This window comes from Lethenteron reissneri, chromosome 69 (assembly GCF_015708825.2).
Source record: "Lethenteron reissneri isolate LAM-NWPU_2019-01 chromosome 69, ASM1570882v1, whole genome shotgun sequence".
In the NCBI taxonomy this organism is placed as follows: Eukaryota; Metazoa; Chordata; class Hyperoartia; order Petromyzontiformes; family Petromyzontidae; genus Lethenteron; species Lethenteron reissneri.
Window position 1 is genome coordinate 7,358,035 of NC_083847.1, and position 12,500 is coordinate 7,370,534.

Genomic DNA, 12,500 nt, shown 5'->3' on the forward strand with positions numbered 1-12,500 from the left:
AGTTGTCCTGTCCCCTTAGCAGAAAAACACCCCCAAAGCATAATGTTTCCACCTCCGTGTTTGACGGTGGGGATGGTGTTCTTGGGGTCATAGGCAGCATTCCTCCTCTGCCGGGTGTCGGGTAGGGTACGGGTATCGGGTACCCGGTTGCGACCTCTGCTTTACGTATCTCTGTGTGTCTCTGCGTGTCTCTGTGTGTCTCTGTGTGTCTCTGTGTGTCTCTGTGTATCTCTGCGTGTCTGTGTCTCTACGTATCTCTGTGTGTCTCTGTGGGTCTCTGTGTGTCTCTGTGGGTCTGTGTCTATACGTATCTCTGTGTGTCTCTGTGGGTCTCTGTGTGTCTCTGTGGGTCTCTGTGTGTCTCTGTGTATCTCTGCGTGTCTGTGTCTCTACGTATCTCTGTGGGTCTCTGTGTGTCTCTGTGTATCTCTGTGTGTCTCTGTGTATCTCTGCGTGTCTGTGTCTCTACGTATCTCTGTGTGTCTCTGTGGGTCTCTGTGTGTATCTGTATATCTCTGAGTCTCTACGTATCTCTGTGTGTATCTGTCTCTCTGCGGGTCTCTGTGTGTCTCTGAGTCTCTACGTATCTCTGCGATCTGTCGCTCGTGACGGCCACTCCCGCTGAGGGTCTCTGTGGGTCTCTGTGGGTCTCTGTGTGTCTCTGTGTGTCTCTGTGGGTCTCTGTGGGTCTCTGTGGGTCTATGTGGGTCTCTGTGTGTCTCTGTGGGTCTCTGTGTGGGTCTCTGTGGGTCTCTGTGTCTGTGTGTCTCTGTGGGTGTCTGTGGGTCTCTGTGTGTCTCTGTGAGTTTGTGTGTCTCTGTCTCTCGTGTCTCTGTGTGTCTCTGTGGGTCTCTCTGAGTCTGTGTGGGTCTCTGTGTGTCTCTGTGAGTCTCTGTGTGTCTCTGCGTGTCTCCGAGTCTCTACGTATCTCTGCGAATCTGTCGCTCGTGACGGCCACTCCCGCCCGCAGCCCGCAGGCTCCGGCTGTGTGTGCGGGGCCCCCTCACCACCCCACGTGTCCCGCTAACAACAAACAAACAACAAACAACAAACTCCGTCCCCTTCCCCGTCGGCGCTTCCTCCCCGCTCAGCCCCGAGGAGCGAGCAGCCCGACCTGCCGACACGGAGACCCCGGGACGAGGGCCGACACGGACACGACCGCCCCGGGTCAACACCGCCGACGATTCCGCAGCAGCAGCAGCATCAGCACAGCAGCACCAGTATCAACAGCAGCAGCATCAGCCGCAGCAGCAGCAACAGCAGCAGCAACAGCAGCAGCAACAGCATCAACAGCAGCAGCAGCAGCATCATCAGTCACAACACAGCCGCAAAAGCAGCAGCATCAGCAGCAACAGCCGCAGCATCAGCAGCAGCAGCACCAGCTACAGTCGCAGCAGCAGCAGCAGCATCAACAGCAGCCGCAACAGCCGCATCAACAACAGCAGCAGCACCAGCAGCGTCAGCAGCGTCAGCGTCGCTTCCCGTGCGACGTCTGCGAGAAGCTGTTCGGCAGCCGCCAGCGCTGTCGGTGCACCGGCGCACCCACACGGGCGAGCGGCCCTACGTCTGCGCGCACTGCGGCCGCCAGTTCGCCCAGGGCCAGCACCTGCGGCCCACCTGGCCACGCACACGCGGGAGCGCCCCCACGCCTGCGACGTTGCGGACGGGCCTTCGCCCTGCGCTCCAACCTGCGGCGCACGAGGCCACGCACGACGCAGACAGGCCCCGGCACCCGTGCGGACGCTGCGGACGGGCCTACGCCTCGGTGGCCACCCTGCGCGTCCACGAGCGGCGGCCCACTCGCGCGCAGGCCGCACTCGTGCGACGAGTGCGGCAAGGGCTTCACCCGGGCCTCCTTCCTGCGGGCACACCGGGTGTCCCACACGGGCCTGAGGCCCTACGGCTGCACGGACTGCGCAAGCGATACTCGCAGCCGTCGGCGCTGGACGCCCACCGTGGACCCACGCCGTGGCCGCCGCCGCCGCGGCCGCACGGACCCCCCCCCGTTCCGGTGCGAGCTGTGCGGCCGCGGGTTCGCGAGGGCCTCGCTGCTGAGGGCACGGCGCATCGCACGCCGGCAGGGCAGAGTGGGGCGCAGGAGGACGCTGGAAGGAGAGGAGCCCGCGGAGGTCGGAGGGCCGCTGGGATGGGGGGGGGGAGGGGGGGGGAGGGGGAGGCTCCGGCCTTCGTGTCCGACGATTTAGGCGAGTGACCTGGCGGCCGTGGCTGGTGTTGTTGGGGAGGGAGAGCGATGGGATTGGTCGTTGCTCGGGCTGGAGAGGGGGGGGGGGACACACAGAGACTCATAGAGACTCATAGAGACACACACAGAGACACACACAGACACACAGAGACCCACAGAGACACAGAGACCCACAGAGACCCACAGAGACCCACAGAGACACACAGAGACCCACAATGACACATACAGACTCACAGAGACACACAGAGACACACACAGACACACAAAGACCCACAGAGACTCAGAGACCCACACAGAGACACACGAGACCAACAGAGACCCACAGAGACACACAGACTCACAGAGGACCCACAGATACCCACAAAAGACCCACAAAGACCCACAGAGGACCCACAGAGACACACAGAGACCCACAGAGATACATAATTATAGACCCACAGAGATACACGCAGAGACCCTCAGAGACACAGAGAGACCCACACTTATAGACCCACAGAGACCCACAGAGACCCACAGAGACACACAGAGACCCACAGACACGCAGAGACACACAGAGACCCACACTTATAGACCCACAGAGACCCACACACCCACAGAGACCCACAGAGACACACAGAGACCCACGCACCCACAGAGATTCCCCATAGACACCCACAGAGACCCAGAGACCCATAGAGACCATAGCTTGGTCATCTGGACAGCTAACAACGATGACCTTTAACGATTGGCCCGGTGGTTTCATTCCAGTGGAAATGTCATCCATGGCTTCAATCGACATTCAAATTTGGCGACGCAATTAATAATTATTAACCAACCCACCCCCCCCGCCCCTCCCCCGCAGGTCTGTGGGACGATGCGGCCGTCGTGACGTCACGGGGGGGTCACGGGGGGGTCACGGGGGGGTCACGGGGGGGGCTGGGTCGCGGGGGGGGTCACGGGAGGGGTCACGGGGGGGGTCACGGGGGGGGGGGGGGGCTGTGGGCGATGAAGATTGAGCACCCCGACTGAGAAGTTTGCTGGTGGGTGGGTGGGTAGGGGGGTGTATAGTGTAGTGTATAGTGTAGTGTATAGTGTAGTGTATAGTGTAGTAGTGTAGTGTGTAGTGTAGTAGTAGTGTAGTGTAGAGTGTATAATGTAGTGTATATAGTGTATAGTGTCGTAGTGTAGTGTGTATAGTGTAGTACTGTAGTGTAGTGTGTAGTAGTATAGTGTATAGTAGTGTAGAGTGTAGTAATGTATAGTGTAATGTATAATGTAGTGTGTATAGTGTATAGTGTAGCAGTAGTGTAGTGTAGAGTGTATAATGTAGTGTATATAGTGTATAGTAGTGTAGTGTATAGTGTAGTAGTGTATAGTGTGGTGTATAATGTATTGTATAGTGTAGTGTATAGTAGTGTAGTGTATAGTAGTGTAGTGTATAGTAGTGTAGTGTAGTAGTAGTGTAGTGTAGAGTGTATAATGTAGTGTGTATAGTGTAGTGTATAGTAGTGTAAAGTGTAGTGTATAGTGGTAGTGTATAGTAGATGCGGTGGCTACCATCTTGTGTTCGCACCCAGCACCCAGAAGCTGCTACTGCTGCTGCTACTGCTACTACTGCTGCTGTTGCTACTACTACTGCTGCTACTACTACTGCTACTGCTGCTGCTACTGCTACTACTGCTACTTCTGCTGCTACTGCTGCTACTACTGCTACTGCTGCTGCTGCTACTACTGCTGCTGCTACTACTACTGCTGCTGCTGCTACTGCTGCTGCTACTACTACTGCTGCTGCTACTACTACTGCTGCTACTACTGCTGCTGCTACTACTGCTGTTGCTACTACTACTACTGCTGCTGCTACTGCTGCTGCTACTACTGCTGCTGCTACTACTACTGCTGTTGCTACTACTGCTGCTACTACTGCTGCTACTACTGCTGCTGTTGCTACTGCTGCTACTACTACTGCTGCTGCTGCTACTACTGCTGTTGCTACTACTGCTGCTACTACTGCTACTACTACTACTGCTGCTGTTGCTACTGCTGCTACTACTGCTACTACTACTGCTGCTGCTACAGCTGCTGTTGCTGCTGCTGCTGTGAGGATGACGTGCACCTAGCCTGGCACCAAGCGCCGTGGCGACGTCACGCAGCGTAGTGGCGGTTGTGGGTGGGGGCCATGCTAATTTGATGAGTGGGGCAATGCTAATGAGATGGGGGGTGGGGTTATACTAATGAGGCTGTACTAATGATGTTGGGCAGCATTAGGAATCGATGTTGCGTGCGTTGTTGTTGTTGTCGTTGTTGATGTTGTCATTGTTGATGTTGTTGTTGGTGTTGCATGTCGTATACGGTGGTTGTAAAGCTCCTGTCGCTTATTTTAAGTGTTAATAAAAGCTTTGTTCTGAGTTAACTGCCAATGGTCATCTCTCTCTCGCCCCGTGGTGAGATGTTGACTACCTCGCCTGGTGCGCAGGAGGTCGTGGGTTCGATCCTGACCCTGAAGACGCCTGCTGCTGCTGTATATTTTGAGTCTGCGTCTCTCTCCCCGTGGTCACTGCGTGGATTTTGTCTTCAACGTCACCGACACGTTTAGAGTAATTTGCCTGCTGCTATGAATGTCCACGTGATGATGATGATGATGACGACATCAGCCCACGTGGTGGAGCTGCTATCATCTGTGATGTCCACGTGGCTTCTGACAAAGTATCTACTACACAGTAGCATTGGGCTCTTACACCTGGTGACATCAACATTGTTCAGTTTTAGTGTGGGTCTCACACAGACACACAGACCCACACACACACCCACAAACAAACACACACAGACACACACACAGAGACAAATACACACAGACCCACAGACACCACACAGAGACAATACACACAGACCCACACACAGACCCACAGACACACAGACACAATACACACAGACCCACACACAGACCCCACACACACCCACAGACAAACACACACAGACACACACCACAGAGGACAAATACACACAGACCCACACACAGACCACACACACACCCACAGACAAACACACAGACACACACACCCACAGACAAACACACAGACACACACACAGACACACACACAGACACACACACAGACACACACAGAGACAAAGAGACGCAGACTGCAAACATACAGCAGCAGGCCTCTTCAGGGTCGGGATCGAACCCACGACCTCCTGCGCACCAGGCGAGGTAGTCAACATCTCTCAGTGTCTGGGATCGAACCACGACCTCCTGCGCACCAGGCGAGGTAGTCAACATCTCTCAGTGTCTGGGATCGAACCCACGACCTCCTGCGCACCAGGCGAGGTAGTCAACATCTCTCAGTGTCTGGGATCGAACCCACGACCTCCTGCGCACCAGGCGAGGTAATCAACATCTCTCAGTGTCTGGGATCGAACCCACGACCTCCTGCGCACCAGGCGAGGTAGTCAACATCTCTCAGTGTCTGGGATCGAACCCACGACCTCCTGCGCACCAGGCGAGGGTAGTCAACATCTCACGAGTGACTTTGTGGCCAAGGGTCACTGCAATGGTCTTGCGACCTTCAGGGACACGGCGGATTTGGACTTCCACCTGCAGTGAGGCAGCCGCGACTCCACCTAAGGGAGCAAAGATCCGTCACAATCTCACATCAACATCACCCACACCCAACATCACACCATCACTATCACACCATCACTACCATCACACCCCACCCAACATCACACCATCACCCCTACCATCACAATCACCCACCCACCATTACCTACCATCACCATCACCACCCCCCCCATCACACCCACCCACCATCACCATCCCCACAACCCACCACCACACCCACCATCACACCCACCACCACCCCCACACCCACCATCACCCCCACCATCACACCCACCACCATCACACCCACCCACCATCACACCCACCCACCATCACCCCCACCATCACCACCACCATCACACCCACCATCACCCCCACACCCACCATCACACCCACACCCACCATCACACCCACCCACCATCACACCCACCCACCATCACACCCACCCACCATCACCCCCACCATCACACCCACCCACCACCACATCCACCATCACACCCACCCACCATCACACCCACCATCACCACCACCATCACACCTACCCACCATCACCCCCACCATCACACCCACCATCACCACCCAACACCATCACCCAAGACCACCACACCCACCCACCACCAGCCAGGAGGTGGTGGAGGAGGTGGTGGAGGACGTGGAGGAGGTGGTGGAGGTGGTGGAGGAGGTGGTAGTGGTGGACGAGGTGGAGGTGGTGGAGGTAGTGGTGGTGGAGGAGGAATCCGATCAGCTCCAACGCTCTTTCTCGCAGATTTCACAGATCGAGGCTTAGGGGTCAGCGAGTTACAACAACAACCACAACCAACAACAACCAACAACAACCACAACAACCATCAGTATGAGAAGAGTCCAGGTGTAATAAAACACTCCGTCAGGCACTGCTGGTCTCCGCTTGTCTCTTATTCAGGTTCTTCTCCGCACCCCCCACGGACACGCACGCGCCTCCGTTAGCTGTTTCAAGTTCAAGTATTAGGTGTAGCCCTGTGAGCCATTCGGCTCTTGAATCGGGTGCAACCGCAACAAACAAAAACATGAACAAGAAAACATCTTAAAGTGACTATGTGACTGAGTGCAAACAGAAAATCCAAGAAAAGACAGCAAAATATTGCAGGAAAATCACCGTACACACCAACGCTGTGTGCAAAAATCCCAGTGGGATGCAAGTCAAACAACAACAACCACAACACAACTTAGATTAAGGCCATCAGTCTAACTCTGTACTACAACACAAACATGGCCAAACCAATACACTTTTCGAAAATCACCAAAATAAAGCCATAAAAGTCAAACAACAACAACCACAACACAACTTAGATTAAGGCCATCAGTCTAACTCTGTACTACAACAACACAAACAACAACAACAAGACAACTTAGACTAAGGCCATCAGTCTAACTCTGTACTACAACACAAACATGGCCAAACCAATACACTTTTTCGAAATCACCAAAATAAAGCCATAAAAGTTAAACAACAACAACCACAAGACAACTTAGATTAAGGCCATCAGTCTCTATACTACAACAACACAAACATGGCTATGACTCCTCTCATTCCGGGTCGTCAGATCCGGCCTTCCCATAATGCCCCGCTGGTGGCCCCTCCCCCACACGCCCCCCCAATACAGCGGGCCGCGTGATTGGACCAGAGCCCAGCAACAACAAGCCCATTGACGCTCGCATTGCACAGGGAAGCGTCGTGGCTGGAGGTGATGTAGTGTAGAGTGCACAAACAACACGCAGACAACAACAACAACACAGACAACAACAGGTGATGTAGTGTAGAGTGTGGACCAGAGGAGATGCCGTCAACACGCTGCACAATCGTCAACACACACAGACAACAACAACAACACACACAGACAACAACACACAGACACTCTCTGTCGTCAACACACACAGACAACAACAACAACACACACAGACAACAACACACAGACACTCTCTGTCGTCAACACACGCAGACAACAACAACACACAGACAACAACAACAACACAGACAACAACAACACACAGACACTCTCTGTCGTCAACACACACAGACAACAACAACACAGACAACAACACACAGACACACTCACTCACACAGACACTCACACAGACACACTCACACAGACAAACACTCACTCACACACAAACACTCACACAGACACTGACACACACTCACACAGACACTCACACACTAACAACAACAACAACCGTCATTCGCCACTAAGTGGCGGTGACGTCGCCACGACGCTTGTGCCAGGCCATGTGCACCTTGAGGCCACGTGAAGTGTCGAACGCCCGCTGGCAGGAGGTCACGGGGCAGACCCAGCAGGTGCCACGGGTCGACTGACTGAGATGGCCGAGATGACTGGCTGATGCACCACCTGGGCTCCTCCGCCCTCCGTTGTTGCTGGAGGGCGACTGCCTCCAACTGCCCAGTAGCGTCCTTCACGAGCCTCCTCCACAGAGGCCAATCTTGACACCGCTGGTACCAGTCATCGGCAAGTCCACTCAGCTCCACGTCCTCCTGTACCACATCACTCCATCTCTTCTCCAGCCCGTGCCGAGCCCGGTTAGCCCCCTCGAACCGGCCGAACAAAAGCTGTTTAGGCATGCGGTGGCTTGAGTGAGGGACGATGCCAACCCAAGCCGCAATCAATGATGAAATTCTCGCTTGCAACTTCATCAGCTAGCTGAGACCAGGCCACCTTAAGTTGGAATGGGGTCCTGGGTGTACACCCACCACCGGAGTGGAATGGCAGGCGCATCTTACAGATGACTAGTCGATGGGTCAGAATGCAGATCAGCTCCATGGTAGGTCCTGGTGTCAAGGACATGGGTTCCGTCACTATGAAGTCCAGCAGATGTTCTTGCTTGGACCCGGCGTGCATCCATGATGTTGTGTGGACGCGCCGATGCCAGAAGAGCGTGTGTGGTAATTACAAGCCCATGGGCTGCACAAAAAACTAGCAGCCTCCTACCGTTGTTATTGAGCTGATCTGGCCCATGTCTTCCAATCACTCCAGACCAGGTGCCAGCATCATGACCAACTGGGGCATTGAAGTCACCCAACAAGAGGACTGTATCCCAAGGGGCCACTTTAGCCAGCACCTGTGACAGGAGGTCATAGAAGGCATCTGACTCATCGGCCTTGCCTGCATCCCTCCACGGATGTCCGTCTTTGGTGGGGGCATAAGTAACCACAACCACCACTCCTCGCCTCCGGTTGATGGTAAGGCGAGCCCAAAGTAGCCTGGGACTTACAGCTTCCCACACCTCAGCACCACGCTCCCACGCCCCCTTCATTCTTTTGTTCAGAAGAAGAGCCACACCCTGTTGTTTGTCAGTCTCCTGCCCCGAGTAGAGGACTGTCCACCCCTCATGGTGGCAGGAGCCAGAGCCGGTCCACCGGAACTCCTGAATGCCACAGAGATCCAGGCGGTACCGGTTCAGCTCCCGACAGAGGAGTGGCAGCCTCTCCTCCGCAGTGAGCGTTCGAACATTCCAAGTGGCCACACGAAGTGGCTTTTTGTTGTTTCTGGAGTAGCCCCGAGGGTAAAAATTAAATCTCCTGGCTCCATCAAATGGGGTTTGGCCAGGAGACGTCATAGACGCCTGTCCCCCCCGGGGCCTCCGGCACAAGCTTATTAGTTAGATATTTTAGACGTGGTTGTGGTAATTTATTGAAGGTGGAGGGGTTACCAGCCCCTCGCACCCGTCCAGAGCCCCCATTTAACCGCTATGGTGGCTACAAATTCCCTGAGGGGAAAGGCCAATCGGAATTGGCCCTCCCCCAATGCACTGTTCATGACAACGTTGCCTGTCCGGCACCACGAGGAGGTAGGGGGTTGTTTTGCCGCACTTACCATCACCATCATCATCACCATCATCATCACCATCACCATCATCATCACCATCATCACCATCACCACCATCACCAACATCACCACCATCACCAACATCATCACCATCATCACCACCATCACCATCATCACCATCATCACCATCACCAACATCACCACCATCACCATCACCAACATCACTAACACCACCATCACCACCATCACCACCACCATCACCACCACCATCATCATCACCATTACCAACATCACCATCATCACCATCATCACCACCATCACCATCATCACCATCACCAACATCATCACCATCATCACCATCATCACCATCACCACCATCACCATCATCACCATCACCACTACTACACCATCACCATCATCACCATCATCACCATCACCACCATCACCATCAATCACCACCATCACCACCACCACCATCACCACCACCACCATCACCACCACCATCACCACCACCATCACCACCACCATCACCACCACCATCATGATCACCACCATCACCACCATCACGATCACCACCATCACCACCATTACCATCACCATCATCACCACCATCACCATCATCACCACCATCACCACCATCACCATCACCACCATCATCACCATCACCACCATCACCATCTGCTACACCATCATTATCACCACCACCATCATCACCATCATCACCACCACCATCATCACCATCATCACCACCACCATCATCACCATCATCACCACCACCATCATCACCATCACCACCATCATCACCATCACCACCATCACCATCTGCTACACCATCATTATCACCACCACCATCATCACCACCATCACCATCATCACTATCACCACCATCCCCACCATCACCACCACCATCATCATCACCACCATCATTACCACCATCACCACCATCATCACCACCATCACCACCATCATCACCATCACCACCACCATCATCACCACCACCATCACCACCATCATCACCACCATCATCACCACCATCATCACCATCATCACCACCGCCGTCATCACCACCACCATCACCACCATCATCACTACCATCATCACCACCATCATCACCACCATCACCACCATCATCACCACCATCATCACCACCATCATCACCACCATCATCACCACCATCACCACCATCATCACCACCACCATCACCACCACCATCACCATCATCACCACCATCACCACCACCATCACCACCGCCCCATCAACACCATCATCACCACCACCATCACCACCATCATCATCACCATCACCACCACCATCATCACCACCACCATCACCACCATCATCACCACCATCACCACCACCATCACCACCATCACCACCATCACCATCACCACCACCATCACCACCATCACCACCATCACCATCATCACCACCATCACCACCACCATCACCACCGCCCCATCACCACCATCATCACCACCATCATCACCACCATCATCACCACCACCATCACCACCATCATCACCACCATCACCACCTCATCACCACCATCTCACCACCACCATCACCACCATCATCACCACCATCACCACCATCATCACCACCATCATCACCATCATTATCACACCATCATCACCACCATCACCACCACCATCACCACCATCACCATCACCACCACCATCACCATCATGACCACCATCACCACCACCATCACCACCACCATCACCACCATCACCATCACCACCATCATCACCACCATCACCATCACCACCACCATCACCACCATCATCACCACCACCACCACCACCCCCACCACCACCATCACCATGACCACCATCACCACCACCCCCACCATCACCATCACCACCATCACCACCACCATCACCACCATCATCACCACCACCATCACCACCATCACCATCACCACCATCATCACCACCACCACCATCACCACCATCATCACCACCACCATCACCACCATCACCACCACCACCATCATCACCAATCATCACCACCATCATCACCACCATCATCACCACCATCATCACCACCATCATCACCATCATCATCACCATCATCACCACCACCACCATCACCACCATCATCACCACCACCATTATCACCACCATCATCATCACCACCATCACCACCACCATCACTATCACCACCACCATCATCACCACCACCACCATCACCACCATCACCACCATCACCACCACCATCACCACCATCACCACCATCACCACCACCATCATCACCATCACCACCATCACCACCACCATCACCACCACCATCACCACCACCATCACCACCACCATCACCACCACCATCACCACCATCACCATCACCACCATCACCATCATCACCACCATCACCACCACCATCACCACCACCACCATCACCACCATCACCACCACAATCACCACCACCATCACCACCACAATCACCACCACCACCATCATTAGTGATGCTCCATCGCGTGATGCGCTCAGCCAATGGGAGCGCGCCGTTCGGAACATCCCTCCCAGCCCCTCCCCCCCTCCCCCCCACAGCCCCTCCCCCCCAGCCCCTCCCCCCCTCAGCCCCTCCCCTCACCGCTCCACTCCAACCATCAGCAGCTTCAGTCGGAGTGACCGCCACTGCCATCAGCAGCATCATCATCAGCAACAGCATCATCAGCAACATCATCATCAGCAGAAACATCATCATCAGCAACATCATCATCAGCATCATCAGCAACATCAGCAGCAGCATCACCAACAGCATCAGCAACATCATCATCAGCAGCAACATCATCAGCAACATCATCATCAGCAGAAACATCATCATCAGCAACATCATCATCAGCATCATCAGCAACATCATCAGCAGCAGCATCACCAACAGCATCAGCAACATCATC

The 12,500-nt window shown here is 54.4% G+C and overlaps 1 protein-coding gene across 1 annotated transcript in view; it reads left to right on the plus strand.

Annotated features, from left to right (window-relative positions):
* Positions 1 to 12,206: 12,206 nt before the first annotated feature.
* Positions 12,207 to 12,500, plus strand: part of LOC133360560 (stAR-related lipid transfer protein 4-like) — a 10,229-nt gene continuing 9,935 nt past the window's right edge. Inside the window, exon 1 of the mRNA XM_061579357.1 lies at positions 12,207 to 12,500. This exon is cut by the window's right edge and continues 115 nt beyond it. The gene's annotated coding sequence lies outside the window, so the exon portion shown is untranslated.